Source organism: Halichoerus grypus, chromosome 7 (assembly GCF_964656455.1).
Source record: "Halichoerus grypus chromosome 7, mHalGry1.hap1.1, whole genome shotgun sequence".
Lineage (NCBI taxonomy): Eukaryota > Metazoa > Chordata > Mammalia > Carnivora > Phocidae > Halichoerus > Halichoerus grypus.
In genome coordinates, this window is record NC_135718.1 from 33,108,763 (window position 1) to 33,126,698 (window position 17,936).

Consider the following 17,936-nt stretch of genomic DNA (forward strand, 5'->3'; position numbering starts at 1 on the left):
CAGGAGGCTGCCAACTTTGGCTTCTCAGGGCCCTGTAAAGGACCTGGTTTAGCCCTGGAGGCTCAGACAGGGTGGGGAAAGCACTGGATTAAGAGCCAGAGCCCTGGCTTTGAGGTCCCAGATCTGCCACAAACTAGCTGGCCTTATCCCTGCATCTGTTTCCCCGTCTGTGAAATGGGGATGGTAACAGAGGTGTTCCATAAATATCATGAACGTTACATTAAAATGGTAGGCTACGTCACTGTCATAGTTGATGGGAAAGAGAGCATACCCTTGGAATAGGAAATTTATTTAAAGAAAAAAAAAAACAGGCCTTGACATTGGGACATTGGGGCAGGGTGGTGTAGTCCAAGAGGGTGGGAGGACCCTTGCCTTGGAGGACAAGGAGGAGAATAGACCCTGGGTCCTCTTACCACACCGAAGTCGGCCACCCTGGAGCTGGCCCAGCTGGCCAGGGGATGTCAGTCTACAGTCCTTTCTCCCGCTCAGCTTCTTAGACTGAAAGCAGTAAAAGGACAATTTGAACAAATGTGTGATTATGACCAAACTCATCCTCCACTGGAGCTTGATGCATTGGCAGTCTACCCCTTCCCTCCCATCACATGCCCCACACTCACTGCAATCACTTGTTTAATCTCTGTAAGCTCTGGAGGTGGGAGGAGGGGGGAAGTGGCAGGCATGTTCATTCTTGTATTTGATTACTGTCTGTTCACTCAGAAGACTGTAAGCTTCATGAGGGCAGAGACCCTGCAGTGAATCCAGTGCCTGGACAGCGTTGTGCACATGCTGGGCAAACAGTACACCTAGAGCAACAATGGAGCGTAAAGGCTATTCATGACCAGACCACGCTCATCCAAAGAAACTTCACATCAGATCTCAGAGTTATAATAGAGGAATTTGATCTCATCAAGGGGGTCAGAGGACAATTCCCTGAAGAAGTAATGATTGAGCTGAGTTCCCGGGTAAGGGGGAGTGAAAGAGAGAGCAGGAGCATTCCAGGTGGGGCAAATAGACACAAGGGCCTGGCCTTGACCCTGAGAACAGCGGACACCTCTGCAGTGTTTTAGGCAAGGAGTGATATCATCTGGTTTGTGCTTCAAAAGGACCAGTAGATTATGATCATTAAACCAACTCTTGAGGGCATATAAATATGTTGTATTTTTACAGAAAAGGAAAAAAACCTCAATCCAAGAGAAGTAATGATTTTAGAATAGATTCTACTAATGTTTCACTGTCAAAGTCTCTGTGGAGGGAGGGAGTATATGATAGTGTTTTTAGAAACTGTGACCCATGGGCAAGCCCCACTTGAAATGGTAAAAGTGTCACTTAAAAGTTGGCTGCAAGCCAGATTTCTGTAAATTGAATCCTGTTTCAAGCGCATAGTGGCAACTTGCTCCATAAAATAATTATGTAGTAAAAATTTTATAGAGGACGTTTTTTATTCTAACCACCCATCCCCTAACTTATCTGACTTGTAAATGATGCATTTTGTAATTATAAAATAAAGACCCCGAGAACCTTCAGGGACCTCAGAGTTCTCAGATCCAACCCCCAAAATGTTATAGGTGGGGTAACTGTGTTCCTGAGAGGTCATACAGATGGCAGGGAACAGAGCTATCACTCTGTGTGGGGTGACATTCTCACAGAGGCTTGGTGAAACTGATCAGTGTGGTTAAACAGGATAATTCACTCCCTATGTTTCACTTTTAAATGTATCAAATTATCAAGATTGTTTGATCAGCCCTTGGGTTTGTACTCTGTAGACACAGTCAGAGAAAGGGTGGGCAGTCTTTCATTTTTGACTGGACGAAGCCAGAAGGGCAAATGAATGAGGGAAAGAAATCATACCCATAACTTCACTTTGCAGCTGTATTTATCTGGTGGTTCAGTGTGTCAGTTCCAGTGGAAAAAGGACCATGGGGGGGGGGGTGGACTCTAAGGACAAATTACAATGGGCATTCTGAAAAGACAGTAACTTTTTCTTTTTCTATGGCATTTAAAGCCCAGACTTGAATTCCCTATTCAATTAAAACACCCACTAACCCACTAAGATCAGGCAAAATTGTAACCGTGTAATGTGGAATGCTGATGGCCTTTTAAGGGAAGAGAAACCGCCTGACTCCAGAATTGGATCTGAGGAGGGGGCTAGGAAGAGCAGTTTGCCATACTGAAGACTTGAAGGGCCTGGAGAGGGGGCTCTTACAGCTGATGAGACTTCCCCACAACTCCTCCGCCTCCTCCTCCAGGAAGCCCTGGTAGGGCACACAGAGGATGTGGGAATCGGGAGGGTGAAAGCTTAGGGGTTTCCACCAAGTTGGACACCTTTAGATAAGGTTTGATAACCCACCTGTGCATTACGGTGGGGGCCCTTGGGAGAGTGGCTTAGAAAGAATGAAAACAGAGCTGGAAGGAGGCGCAGGGGGTACTGGGAGGCTTGACTGAGGAAGGCTGGATGCGCAGGCCCAGCTGTAGAAGCCCAGTGGGTCCCAGGCTGGCTCTGCACTTTGCCAGCCTATGACCACAGGCTACAATGTAACCTTTCTAAGCCATAGTTTTCTCTTCTTTATCATGAGGATAATAGTAATACACATCACATGGAATTGTTGACAGAATTAAATGTATCTAAAGTGTTTAGCATGGGGTCTGGTACATGGGGAAGATTTGTTATCATCCTCCTCATCATTGCTGCAACAAAACTTGAACTCTGAACATGTGACTCCCAAGACCTGGGAAGCCAAGCTCTCAAATAAAAATGGGTTTATCTTAAGTCTGTATTCGCTCTAGGAAGCAGGCACTTCTGGGCAGGATGACAGACTGTGGCCTTGCCAAGAGTCTATTTGCATAAAGCAACCAAGGATCCTCCTGGGAAAGAAAGAACTCACCAGTCTGGGTGAGAGTAAGAACATCCAAGCCCAGTCCAAGGACAAGGTCCAGAGCTGGAGAAAAAGAAGGTGGTTTTGGTGATGAACACAGAACGGAGATTGTTGTCAGCCTGCTGCCCTTGAACACGCGTAAGTTAGAAAGGGTAAGAAGAATCTACATTTGAGTCCTTGGAACAAAGTGGGTGCTTTCTAGGTTAGTGGGCATCATGGCCTTGCACGTGGGTGCTGTGAGGAACTGCGCCCAGCGCTGCGGCACCGGAACTGCCATGGAGATATAACAGCGTCCCCATCCGAGCCCGTGACTCACACGTCACCAAAGCCACTGGGTTTTCCACCAGGAGCAGCTCAACGTTAGTGGCCTAGCAGCAGTGACAGCCACACCGAGGAGTAGGCAAATGATCCCAGCAGGGAGCCAGAGCACAAGAGAAGGGAAACAGGCCCTGGCGTGTGTTCGGGAGCACATGTGCGATGTTCTCTGGGCATCCTCGGAACCGGGACAGGGGCTTTGTGGAGGGGCTGGAGATTCTGGGAGAGCTGATGAAAGCAGAGGGAGAGAGGAACAGCCTGTGCTGGTTCTGATCCCAGCTCTCCCCTCAGGCTGGCGTGGCCTAGGAAACACGCATTATGCAAGTAAACAAATCATTATTATGAGCCTCAAAAGCTCCAGCTTGGCCCTGCCTCCCTTTTACAAACACTCACACATGCAAACGGGTGTCAGTTCTTCTGTGTGTGTGTGTGTGTGTGTGTGTGTGTACGGTTGTGATGTAAAATGTTTCTTACAATCAGTCTATGACCAAAAAAAAAAAGAAAGAAAGAAAAGGAAAACGCTTCATTAGAGGATGCAAAAGATCTTCACCCACCCCAGGAGTCTGTGAAATGGCAGAGAAATGTTGATCTCAATACCAAAAAAATTCACTTACTGATTGAGGGCAGTAAGTAGACTGGTTTGAATATCATTTCTGTTATTTACTAGCTGTGTGAACTTGGGCAAGTTGCTTAGCTACTCTGTACCTCATTTTCCACATTGATAAAGTAGCAGTAATACCATCTTTACATTGTTGATATTAGGATTAGTGATAATGCATGTGGAAGGCATGTCACAAAGAAAGCATTCAGCTACTGATAGTTCTGCCAGAAATTAGATGGGAAGTGGGCAAGGCCGGTGAGCAGAGGACCAGATTTTATCTTTTTTTTTTTTTAAGATTTCATTTATTTATTTGAGAGAGAGAGAGCATGAGCAGGGGGGAAAGGGAGAAGCAGGCTCCCCACTGAGCAAGGAGCCTGATATGGACTCAATCCCAGGACCCTGGGATCACGACATAAGCTGAAGGCAGACGCTTAACCAACTGAGCCACCCAGGTACACCGAGGACCAAATTTTAAAGATTACTTAGAAAGAGGGTGTCACTTAGGACTCTTTGGTAGAAAGTGTCAGACATTGATTCTGCCAATCGTAGCATAAAAGGCCCTCATTGCCATGGTGATAGAGTGACTCGCAGAATCCAAGGACGGTCTGTCCAAGCAGGTTTCAGAAAGGAGAAACTTGTGGGAGCTCAGGGATCTAGGCAGCAGGAGGTGAGGGACCTCAGGTGAACCTGCTCCAACCAGTTCTTGTCCCCATGTTTCTCCCCAGAGGCGAGAGCCTGGTGGGCTGAGCTGGGGTCAGGTACCCACCCATTTGCCATGGGAAAGCAGGACACCTTGGCAGCAATCCCACCAAGAGTGGAGGCGATGGGAGGGGTGTGGCACCCCAAAGGAAACTTTGGTGTTACTACCAGGAGCAAAGAGGATGGCTGGGCAGGCAAAATCGAGGGATACTCACTAGGGGATGATATGTGTGCCAGCATTTTTTAGCTAATATCATATCCCTTGTCCCCAGCCTATCACCCCAACCAACCAACCTCATGATTTTTAAGAGAATGACCCAGAGGGTAATTTATACAAAGAGATATGGGTAATTTCTCAAAAGACAGATAAACCCTTATGTCCTGACTATGGAATTGGGGCATTTTTTACTCCTATGGTCCAACTTTGGCCGAGAGGAATTGCAAGGCAATAGGAATAAAGCTGACACTTACAGAATGCGTATTTTGTGCCATCAGCTGTTCTAAGCCCTTTATGTAATTAATTCATTTAATCCTCATAACAATCCAATGGGCTAGATATTTATTATTATTGTTGTTGCTATTGTTATTTCCTCTCCACTTACAGAAAAGAAAACTTAGGGCCAGGAGATGAAGTAGTGTGCCCAGGGTCCGGCAGCTGGTGAGGAGTGGCGCTGGGATCTAACCCAGGCATCTGAGTCTGATGCCCACGGTGTTAGCCACCACTGGACACTGCGTCCCTGAAGGGTCAGTGGGATGCGGGATCCTGGGTGCTGCTTTGGAGGCCCATAGTGCCTCACTGGTGAGGTGCTGCTCTAGAACTACAATTCCCAGCATGCAACTGGGCTATCATCTTAACCCCTTCCTCACCAAAAGTTCCTCGCAGTCCTGGGTAAAAAAATTTTTAAGGGCAAATGTGGCAAAATCTGGTCTCCCTAAAGGATGATTATGTAATTGAGGCATGAATGCATATGTAGGTGAGAGTAGACAGAGGAGAAGGTAAAATTCTAGTTTAAAATATCCTCTGCATTTTAGTGTTCAAAGGAAGGCACTGAAAATTACTTTGGGGAAGACCATTTTTTAACTGAGAAATGTGTACCGTGATAGTATCACTATTCTCAAACTTTCTTGCACTTTGCAATCACTTGGAGAATTTCTAAAAATACTTAATGCGGGGGTCACATCCCTAGAGGTTCTGATTTAATTGATCTGGAGTATGACCTGGACATTGAGCATTTTAAATGTCACATGAAACTCTAAAGTGCAGCAAAATTTGAGAACCCTTGTTTTGAAGAAGAGAAATATTCAGGTGAGGTCATAAAGATAAATCAAATTGTGACTAGCTCAAGGAAACTTGTCTGAAAAAAGAGGGAGACAGAATAGTCTCTCAAGCAGCAGTTTTCAATCCTGGCTGCATATTAGGATCACCAGGGAAATGTTTTTAAAAATTACCTTACCCCAGACCAACTGAAGTAACATCTCCGGGGATGTATTCTGGTGAAAGAACTGAACCCCAGAACGGTGGTTCTCGAAGTGTTCCCAGACCAGCTGTTACCTGGGAACTTGCCCCACCCCACCCCTGACAATTGGGAACAGAAACTCGGGGGGAGGGCCCAGCAATTTGTGTTTTCACCAAGCTTCCCAGTGATTCTGGTGCACTGTCAAGTTTCGATAACCACCCCCCTGGGATGGAGGCTCCATGGAGACGGGAACTTGGTCTGATGTTTTCACCAATGATCCTAGCGAAGTGGTAGGCACAGAGAATGTGCTTTCCGTAGTCTGTTCCATTAAGGGCCCTCAATGAACCAGGCCTCCTAGTACTCATGCCCTTGCGCCCTCTCCCCTGGGAGCCAGACCGGCCCTCTTTAACCAACAAAATGTGCACAAGTGATACGAGGCCAGTTCCTGGCCAGAGTTTTAAGAACCGGCAGCTTCTGCTTCTATACTCTTAGGAGCCCTGAGGTGCCATGTCAGTAGTCAGGCTCCTTGTGAAGAGGCCACATAGAGTTAGAAATCCTGAGTCTCCATAGAGAGAGAGACCCAGCCACCCCAGCACCCAAGCTGAGTTCAGCTCCAGCCAGACCTACCAGATGAATGCAGCCACAAGAGTGACCATGGGCAAGACCAACAGCAGGAACTCCCAGCTGAGCTCAGACCAGATCAAAGAGCTGTGAGCAAATAAAATGATTTTATGCCAGTAAGTTTTGGGTGGTTGGTTAATGCAGCAACAGGAAACATGAAACAATGCTCAGTACATACCTGTTGACTTAATGGTGAAAGTGCTGTAGGGACATGGAGCTAGAACACAGCCTCTCTCCTTTGTCAAAGGAGGAAAAACAGGAGTTAGATAGAAAGCAGGGATATACTAGCCAATTGACAAAAAGGATGGCTAAGGAGGGAACTTTGACCAGAAGCTATTAATACTGCACCCACAGCCCAGCAGCAAAGGCCCAGAGTGCCCAGCCAGGAGCAGAAGAATCAGAGGTACTAACTCTTGCACACTGACTACCGATTATATGCCAGGCATATGGATAAAACATTTTTCTGATATTAATTCTCAACAACAAATACTACATATTTAAAATATATAATATACACATAACTCATATAATATTCTATATAATTGTATTATATATATTTGAATTATATATTAATTCTTTTCAACAGATTTGCATAAGTACTATTATTACCCCATCTTACAGATGAGGCAACAATGCAATATTGGTGTGACAAGAGAGAGGGTCGGTGTGTTCCTAAGGCGCTTGGAACTGTTTACCTGCCGCTTTCAATTGCTCTTCATTCATTGGTTCAACATGTACTTCTGAATACTCTGTTATGCATGAGGCATTGGGGAATGCAAAGACACATAAGTCTCTGTCTTCAGCAAACGGAATGAATACCTAGATTATAAGATGGTAGACAGTTCACTCTCCATTCTTAATTCTCTCTCTGCTTCTTTGGGAGGCAGCCGTAGAATTGTAGAAATGGACAGATCTGAGTTCAAATTCTGACATTGCCACCTACTGGCTGTGGGATCATAGTCAGTCCCTTAGCCTCTGTCTCAGTATCTTTGTGCGAAATGAGATTAATGTTGACCTTACAGGCTTTTGCCAAAGGCTGGATGAAATCATGTCTATGAAAGCATTTTATCAACTCTAGTCTTTTACAAGTATGAGGGGTTCTTCTTATGCTGTTCTAGTCATGTTTACTAAATTGAATTCAACCCTCCCTCCCCAACTGGCTCTTTTTTTTTTTTTTAAGATTTACTTTATTTATTTGAGAGATAGAAAGAGAGAGCACAAGCTGGGGGAGGGGCAGTGGGAGAGGGAGAAGCAGGCTCCCTGCTGAGCAGGCAGCTTGCTCTCAGGACCCTGAGATCCTGAGCTGAGCTGAAGTCAGACTCTTAAACGCTGAACCGACTGAGCCACCCAGGCACCCTTCCCCCAACTGATTTTATCTCTCATTCTTTCCCCTTTTATTTCCCTTTATTGTAAAGGTAGCCAAGATTCGTTTCAATCAGGTATATGGTATGACAGGCAGACATGGAAATGACTGTCATGAAGGAAGAAGTTGCTGTACTTGCCCTGGAGTGTGAAACAGGAGGCCGGGCAGGCCATGCAGGGAGGCCACATGAAGAAGCACTAGGGACAGTCAGGAGGCAGAAGGTGTGAAGGGAAAATGTAGACAAGAGCCTTTATTGTGCTTGTTTGAATAATCGCAGTGGGCTTTGGGACATAAGAGCTGTCCCTAATTATGGGGTACCTGCTTCTGGGATGACTAGAGCAGGTGGACAGTGGCTCAGAGGAGGAGAGCCCAGTAGAGGAGATGGTTGGGAGATGGACTCTGCCTTGGTTGGTTTGCGTATGACAGATATTCTCACAGATGAGTCGTTTACTATCTCTAGGAATCGGTTAACTCTGGCAGGGGCAGTCCCTCCAGGGTTAGGAAGGCCCCAGATGTCAAACCATCAGAATATAGAAAATAAGAAGACATGTTTAATACACCCTTCCAACCGCTCTTCTGTAGGAAGCAACTGACGGGGCTCTAAGAGAACTAAGAACAATGTGGGAGCCTGGGGAACCACCCGATTAAGAGTGCTGGTCTGTGAGGAAGGGAACAGGAGGGTCAGCGAATCCAGTGGAATTTAGGCTCTGGCGTTCTTTAGTTTACCGAGATTCCAAGCCCATCGCAGAGTGAAGCCCAGGTGAATGGGATGAAAGGCAGCAAGTCGTACGGCTTTAAAAAGCCTCCTTGAAGGCAGGACCTGCAATTTATGTATCTTTCTATTCCTTTGGCTGAATGACCATTACCTAGGAGAAACAGCTAAAATGGCCCTTGTAAAGGAGAAAATATAGTTCAGATGTGTGGCCTGGTATTTTCTTTTACTTTTAAAAAATAAACTTTGTTTTGTTTAATTTTTATTAATGCAGTTAAGTATACTGAACTTATACATGTTCATAACCGTCTTCCATGTTGAGTAGAAAGTGAATTTGGCACGGACTGGGGACTCTTGCTTGCAGCCCCAAAGAAGGAGACCCTCTGGCTCATGCTGGTGGGAGAACTTGAACGGGCCCTGCTGTCCTTCCTCAGTTCAAGTTTCAGGGGAGGAAAACTGATGTAACTGATTATGGCGATGATGATGGTGCTGCTGCTGCTGACAACACTTAGCATGTGCTTACAGTGTGCCGAGGACTGGTGTAGGTGCCTTGGAGACGTTACCCCATTTAACTGGAACACAGTTTGGCTACTCTTCACTCCCGATTTATAAATGAGGAAACTGAGGCGCAGAGGCCAGGCAGCTTGCCCAAGCTAAGAGGTCCACCTGGCTTAACACAGAGACATTCCGCACTCTTCCTCACTCCACAGCACTGTCTCCTTGCTGCAGAGTGGTTTCCTGGAACAAAGGTGACCCCACCTTACTCACACAAGAGCGGGCAGGAACTGCGGGGTGCGGAACTCCTGGGAGTAATGGCTGTTGGGCCCTTGTGCTGGTCCGGCCGTGTACCCAGGGCTGATCCCTTGGAAAAGCTGTGGCATATGGGAAGTTTGTCTCTGGGACGTGGTAGAAAGAGAAGGGGCCAAGATCTGGTTCTGTCTGGGATGAGCTGTATGACCTTGTGTGTAGCTCTTCACATCGAGGTTCTGCTTTTCAAAGGAAGTGCTGGGGCTGGATGAGATCTAAGGATCCTGTACATGTGAACTGCCTCTGCCAGAAATCCTACCGGAGAGAAGATTATTGGAAAGGCAGGGAGAATGTTGAGCAGGTTCTTGAATGTACAACAGCAAGTTACTAATAGCTATTTGGGTGCCTGGAGGAGTTGTGAAAATATTGGCCTAGTAGCCTCTTGCTTCCCCCTGGCTGCAACCGCTGGACCAGAGATGCCAACATCCTGAAACTCTTGGAACCTCCACACACAACGAAGAATTGTCTTGCCCCAAAGCTCTTAGCATTCCCACTGAAAAGGAATAAAAGAAGTTCTCATAGTGGGAACATAAAAAACTTCTTTGTGCATTTTTCTGAACATTAATCAATAACCCATTAGCCCAGGGAAGCTGAATGCTCTACATACAGAATCCAAAACAAACTGACAGATATCCTCTGGCAAGAACTGTGGAGGTGTTGTGTGGCCATGGACAGGCATTTCATTTCCTCAGGTCTCAGTTTCTCCAGCTTCATAACACTAACATTCTAGAACTTCCAAACTTCTCTCCTCAGGCAGGAGAAATACCTTGCCAAAACAGAGGCTTGAAAAGACTTTGTTTTCCTCATTTTGTGTATAGTAGATGCATGTACTACAGTTAACCAAAATGCACATGGCAAAGTTTATTTTGTTTTTTTAAAAGATTTTATTTATTTGAGAGAGAGAGAGAAAGCAAGGGACAGAGCGGGGTGAGGGGGTGAGGGAGAGGGAGGGGGAGAAGCCGACTCCCCGCTGAGCATGAAGCCTGATGTGGGGCTCAATCCTAGGATCCCGAGATCATGACCTGAACCAAAGGCAGACGCTTAACTGACTCAGCCACCCAGACATCCCACACATGGTGAAGTTTAAATCAAAATACAAAAGCATACTCTGCTGAGTATATTGACTGTAGTTAACAATACCATATTGCATATTTGAAAGTTGCTGGGAGAGTAGATCTTAAAAGCTCTCATCACAAGAAAAAAACCTCTTTTGTGGCTATATATGGTGACAGATGTTAATTAGATTAATTGTGGTGATCGTTTTGCAAAACTATATATGAATATCATTATGTTGTATGCTGGAAATCGGTATAATATTATAGGTCAATTTTTAAAATAGTGTACAGAAGCAAATGATCCAAGAATATTTTTGGTAATGTATGATTTTAGTTATTTAGCATTTTCTCTAGAAATATATTTGAATTTTTCAGAGCCAAACACCAAAAATGCAGGGAAGGCCTTGGTAGGCTGCCTTTCAAGTGGCTAGACTTGAATAGCAAAAAAAAAAAAAAAGAAAAAAAAAGAAAGTTGTTAGTGAATAAAACAAGCATAATTCTCAGTCATGGCCAAGGTGAACATAACTGAGCCAGAAATATGATTTGGGGTGGTCCTAAGGGAAAACAGTGCCTCTGAGAGGCGTTGCCCTAGGGAGGACTTGTTTATTGGAATGCAAAGCTGAAAATATGATTATTCTCCTTTCTTCTTCTTCTTCTACTTTATGCCTGAATCATTCCCACAGTAGTTATTAGCAGTCATTTTTTTCTTAAAAGAGACACTTCTTCACCATTTCAAGGAGACCATTAAGTGCTTTTTTGTTTGGTTATTTTGGTTTAAGATTCTGAAATTGAAGACGAAACCTGCAACTAGACTGTTCTGCTTTGGAAACGTGAACTTCATGATGTTGGATTTCAAGCTTGTTGCTTTTGCCTTATCCCTTTAGAAAGGCCCTGTTTTGTTTTGTTTGGCTTTGTACTCTCATTCTGGAAGAACTAAGAGCTTTCCACTGCTGCCCGTGACTTGTGGCCTGTACTACACCCATTAAGTTTTCGTAGGAGTGATGATCCCAGAAGCTTGGACTTTAACCCCGGAACATGGCAAGGGAATGATGGAACTGGTTATGACCATAGGATTAGTGCCCTGCTGGTCTGGAGCAGGGAGAAACATGGACAGCAGGGGGGTGTCAGGCCCCTGCACCCGCCCCTCTCTTGGCCACATGCTTGGCACGGCCTCGACTGCTCCCAGCGGTGGAGCCAGGGAGCTGGAAGAACCGATACTTGCTGGACCAATTGATCATCTCACCTGCTCTGCAGGCCAGGCATTAGCATCCTCACCCTGCGGGTGAGGAAACACAAGCTCCCAGAGGTTCAGTGACTTGCCCAAGGCCATTTAGTTTGGCTTCAAACTGACTTCGGTCTGTTTCCAAAATGTTTATCATGTGATTCCTTATTTTTGATGTGTATGAAATTATGGGCAGTTCTTGAGGCCTTGTCTGTATACTGTATGGCATTTGGGGCATGGAAATAACTGAGGCTGATCCAGCCCTGGCTCTGGAGGCTCTCAGGGGAAGCCTGGGGGAACCCTTGGGTCATCCCAATCCAGTAGGATGCAGTATAGCATGATGGTTGTGGCTCAGCTCCTGGCATTGGCATTTACTAGCTGCATGACCTTGGGAAAAATTTTAAACTTTCTTATCCTCAGTTTTCTCACCTGTAAAATGAAGATATCAGTACTCACCTCACAGGATCCTTATGAAGAGGAAATGAGATAAGGTAAGAAAGTGCTTAGCACATAGCAAGCTATTATTATTCGGATCAAGAGTGCCTCTCCTGAAGCCATCAGAATGAGTGAGTGGAGAAGCCAGGCCTGGCCATGGGGGAGAACAGCCTGGAACGGCTGCCTTCCCGGCCCAGACTATACCCTCAACCCCAGGCTTCTGTGATGGGTACCCTCCATCTAGTCTGAGGATAGATCCCAGGACCCTGAAGAAACATAGTCCAGGGGTGGCATTCCCTACTCTCCTCACCCCAGAGAGCAGCCAGATCTCAGAAGGGCTTTCAAAGGACGGCATCAACACTCTAAGATGATTGTTCAGGTTTTTCCAGGAAAACACCACTTTCCCCTTTTGTCACTTTTCTGGACCAACATCGAAGTGAGTTGTGATGGACATGGGCCCTCCTTAAATGGAGTGTTCATCATCTGGCATTTGACTGTAATCATGCCACTCAGATTAGAACTAAGTAAATGCTGGATTTTTATTTATTTATTTATTCATTTTACTTTGAACAGTTTTATCTTAGTTCTTACTCAACATAGTTATCTAAGTTCATTCATTCAACAAATGTGTGCTAAGTGTGTTTTCCATGTGAGGCACAGCCTAGCACTGGACATTCAGTACAGGGCAAGACCTGCAGAGCTCCTGCCTTTGAGCATCATAGTCTAGAGGAGGAGTCAAGAATTAAATAAGAGGAAGCACAAGGTGGGAGAAGACTGTGTTAGGGGACAATCAGGTTGGTGGAGCAGCAATAACAGCACAGAGTCTCAACTGGGGGGTCAGGAAAATTTAAACTAAACCCAGAGGGCTCCATTTCTGTTTCAGTCCATCCTGGCAGCCTCCTCAAGGTCCCCAGATTGCCTGTGGATGTCAGGTGGCTGCACTAGTAGAGAGTGTCCCACTGTAGTCTCTCTGCTCCCCAAGATCTGGGAAACTTCCTCATGCCTTTGCCTCTGACTTCTCCCCACAATAGGCAAGGCTTCTGAGAAATGGTTTCTAGGGTAAACCAGGGAACACAGCGTATAACGTGAAACAAGAAAAAAGTACAAGAAGAAAAAGGTTTTGTGCCTCTGTAGGGAAGGAAAATTTTTCTCTTCTACTCCTTAGGTTCCCTGCCTGAGCCCCGCAAATTAAACTGACAAAGGGCAGCTTAACAAGAGTTTTTTAAAAACAGGATTTAATTATATACTTATGCACAGGAGTTCACAAAGAAACATGACTGAAGGAGGTGTTACAATTTGGGGCTCATATATCACCTTAACAAGGGGTGACACTGTGTGGAGAGGAGGCTAGACAAAGGGAAAGGGGTTTGGGGCTTTTGGAATGTGGGTAAGTTATGAGAAGGTGACTAGGAAACATGGTAAATAAGAGTTGTTTAGGGGCGCCTGGGGGGTTCAGTTGGTTAAGTGTCTGCCTTCGGCTCAGGTCATGATCCCAAAGCCCCCCACATTGTTCAGCAGGGAGCCTGCTTCTCCCTTTTCTGCTGCCCCTCCCCCACTTTGTGCTTGCTCTCTCTCTCTCTCTCTCTCTCTCTCTCTCTGGCTCTCTACTCAAATAAATAAATAAAATCTAAAAAAAAAAAGGTTTCTTAAGGTTTATTATGTAGATAAGAGTCCTCTCAGGTGATAAGAATTGTCTCAGAGCAGTTCTTTTCCTGGTACTGGAGAGGTAGGCACATTCACAAATGAAAATTTATATTACATTTACAAAGGGAAAGGTGTGCCCTGCATTTAGACAGGAAGGGAAAGGGCAAAGAACCAATCCCTTTTGGCTCAAAACCACCTTATTCCAAAGTGGCATATTTTGCGGTGACATACTCTGATCTCTTTCACCGGGCCCTGTGTGGGTTTTGAGCACTGGGCTAAGAACCTTTTACATATATTTCATTCTATCATTTATTTCTCATTACAACTCTATGAGGTAGGTGTTCTTATGCCCATTTTTCAGGTCAGGGAACTAAAGCTAGACAGGTGCAATAAATAGGTCATAGAGCCAGCCAACCGCAGAGCTAGGATTTGAGCCCAGGAAACTGAGAAAATTAATTGATCCTTTTTCAGTAAAGGCAAGTTTTTGCAGGAGTGAGGGTGGGAAACACCATTGTTCCTGAAAAGGGGGCATTTAAAAAGAATTAAGGAAGGAATTCTTGGTAGGAATTGTAAATCCTCCAGCACCTGGGAGTGCGGGCCACAAAGAGCTCCATCAGCATGAACTGAGTACAGCAGAGAGGGAAGGCTTGAAGAAGGGAGTAAGGGTAGGAGAGAAGCCCCTCAGTTAGTCTCTCCCAACTTATCAGGACCCATCCAGGCTCTTCTCCCACCAATCCTAGTCACAGTCCAGCTGCCTGCACCCTCCTCTCTTGTATCTGCCTGCTCCCAGGAATTTGGAGAGCGTGGTGGCTGGTTTCCATCACTCTCTCTGGTCCCTAAAATCCTGATTCTCATGACACTTGACAAAATACAAGAAATACTTTAAAGTATTAGCTTTAAACATCAATGTTCTAAAAGAACAACAATCTATTAGCAGCAGCAGAATTTGATTCCCTCCACAGGCAGAGTAAATCTGAAGCAAAATGTAAAGTTGGTTTTCATCCTTTATTGTATTCCTTCTCTCCTTCCCGCCTGGCCACACACCAACAGGGTCCTTCAACCTGGGTTTGCTATTCTATCTCCCTGTCTCAGCTACTAAGAAATTATCTGATAGGATACAATGTATGAATGACACTAAGTGGTTCCTCCAAGGCCATTTTTATCAAAATAGGGCACAGACGCTTTAAGCTAGTGGCTTTTACACTGTATTTCTTAGACTTTGCATTGAATTCCCTTAACTTTCTCTCTCCCTGCCTCTCCTCCCCATAAATACACTTTGACCAGAACAACTCCACTTGTGCATTAAGATTCAGGTGAGATTTCATTTGAATGATCAGTTACTTAGAAGATGCACCGACCCCAAGGAAGTGAAGCTTTGACAATGACAGAGGCAGTTGTGGTGTCGTGGGAAGAACTCTGAAGCCACCAAACACGTGAAGAGTCCCCATTCTGCTATTTCCAGCTGTGCAGTCTTGTGCAAATCGCTTGCTTTCGTGGAGCCATGGGGTCCATATTTATACCCCGACCTTGCTGGAGAATTGGGAGCAGTAAGAGAGATCCTGTAAAGTGAAATGTAATTGTGAAAAGTTGCTATGAACCACTTTTTAGGCATTGCTGACATGCTACGGAGGAGATGTTTGGGGGCCACAGGGGGAGCCCCTGGAACTCCTCAAATCAAGCTGATTAAGTGGCCACCTAGTCACATGACTATTGATTTTACCCTTAGTGTAGGAGCACTTGCTTCCTCAATAACTTAAACTCCTTGTATTTGTCAAAATTCCTTTTGCTGCCCATCTGGGTCTCCAGTGTCTAATTAAAATTTGGAAGTTTTGCGAAAACTCAGCAGGAACACTTTTTATGGAATGTTTTCTCCAGTGGAGGCGATAATGCTGCCCCTCTGGGTTAGTCCTCAAACGAGTTCAACTCTCGGCCCTGTAGCCTTCACGTGGAAAGGCAGGGAAAGCAGAGCCGAGCTGTGGAGAACGGTGCCAATTGGACTGCCTCATGCTTCTGACTCATTAGCATGTCAACAGAAGCATCTCCTCTCTCCCCATATTTTTTGCAAGGAAATGCTATTAGTGAAGCAAGGTCCAGGCAGAAGTATTGCATTGACATTGTGATCAGGCGTAAAGACAAAGCAGAGAGAGACATCCAGATATGCCTTGGTCACTGGATCAAAGGGAAGAAATAACATTAGAAAAAAAATGGGAAGGGAAAGTCTAGGTACCCAAAGCAGGGCAAATACCACATAATAATAGATAGCTATTACTTACTAAACCTTTGCTGTTCTTGACATTGTGCTTCTAAGGAAATTAACTTGTTTGATCTATGATTACTGTATAAGTCAGGGTAGGCTAATGGCCATCACAAACATTCCCCAAATCTCAGTGACTTAATACAGTAGAGGCTGATTGCTTACTCCTAGCCCACCCTCCTCAGGACCTTGGAGTCCTCCACTGGACTCTGCCTCCCAGCAGCAGATGAGGGGAAAGGGAGAGAGTGCCCATGCAGAGGTTCTCAAGCGAGGTTTTCTTCACTTCTGCCCGCATTCCATTGGTCGGAACTCAATCTCATCGTCCTTTACCAGGAGAAAAAGGAGACAAGATTTGGGGACTACATAGTGTGCCATAATAACCATGGCACCCTTTCTCAAAGATTCTTTAAGATTCCCTTTTTAAATAGCCTCTGCTGTGATATGGCTACAGCAACATCTACCGCATTTTAGACTTGGGGACAGGGATTTAAAACCTACACCATTATTTCCATGTCCCACTGAACAGTGGTGGCCCCAGTGTGTCACCTGATGCTTCATTTCCCTATTCTGTGTTCCAGGCATGTAGACCTGTAAATATCCCTGTAAATTTATCCTGTTCTCCAGGCCTTCCCACTCATTGTTCCTTCAGCTCAGATGGGTCTGGAATCACTGGTATGGGCCTAGACATTGGGAATTTTTTTTTTAAAGATTTTTATTTATTTATTAGAGAGAGAGAGACATGGAGAGAGAGAGAGAGAGTACGATTCAGGGGAGCGGCAGAGGGAGAAGGAGAAGCAGACTCCCCGCTGAGCACAGAGCCTGACACCAGGCTCAGTCCCAGGACCTGAGATCATGATTTGAGTCAAAGTCAGATGCTGAACCCACTAAACCACCAGGTGCCCCGGGAATTTTTTTAAGGCCCCTAGGTGGATCTATTTTATGGCCAGGGAAAAGGACCAATGAAAGGATTTGTTGAATGAATGTACTCCTTACCAATCAAGATTGGTAAGATTTTGAGGAGTCTGCTCTCATGACCAGGATTATTTCCCTGATTACTCTAGGCTGACTTGGGTATATTTTCAAGGGCTTTTAACACCTTTAATCGATTCCTCTCATAGAGCTAATTAGTCCATGTTAGGTGATAGACCAGCCTGGGCCATGTCACCTTAATGATTTGGAAGACTGGCTATTCCCAATGTGCTGTCATAGTTGTTAGGCCTCCCTGGGGCCACCACTGCTCTATAGGACACTGAAGTGATGGCGGTGGGTTCTGGGTTTTGCCCCAAGTCTAAATGTGGTACAAAGAGCACCTTTCAAGATATCTCTGTATTCCAAAGAAAGAATGAATGCTTCTTTAAATCTTGTTGTCTCTGTACTCCACCACCCTGCAATTGTAGATCCCCAAAACGGCCTTGCCTTCCTATGACATTTCCTACCTCCCTACCCTTGCATGAATTCTGTGTCCAGACACATGAAGGTTGCTTGAGGCTGAGACCACTCAGCTCCTCACCAAGGAGAAGGCCCAGATGGCCGTGGGCAGCCCCCCGCTGCAGCACCATCATGTACATAGGGCTCACAGTTTTCAAGCCTCGCTACCAGATTGGCGCCACCATGATGAGTCACTAGGGGAAAACAATGATAGTGTGATGGAAAACGCTACTGTGAGTGCTGGGCCAGGTACGGTGTCTTCATCAAGCCATCAGTTGTGATAGTGAGGACTTACCCCAAGGAAGACTATGGGTTGGATGAGATGTGATGCCCAAAGAAGGGCATCCCCCTGCTCCAGATCCTAACTTGTCCACTTCTTGCCCCTCCCTGTGTGTACCCATTGCCCTCTTCCCTGACCCCATTTTTATTTTATTTACCTTTCCCTTGCCA

General features: G+C 45.5%; 1 protein-coding gene across 1 annotated transcript in view; it reads left to right on the top strand.

The window, feature by feature from the left end:
- Positions 1–2,869: 2,869 nt before the first annotated feature.
- The window catches only part of LOC118523070 (protein FRA10AC1), a 73,551-nt gene continuing 58,484 nt past the window's right edge, over positions 2,870–17,936 (top strand). Inside the window, exon 1 of the mRNA XM_078077349.1 lies at positions 2,870–3,025. The gene's annotated coding sequence lies outside the window, so the exon portion shown is untranslated. The remainder of the gene's footprint in view (positions 3,026–17,936) is intronic.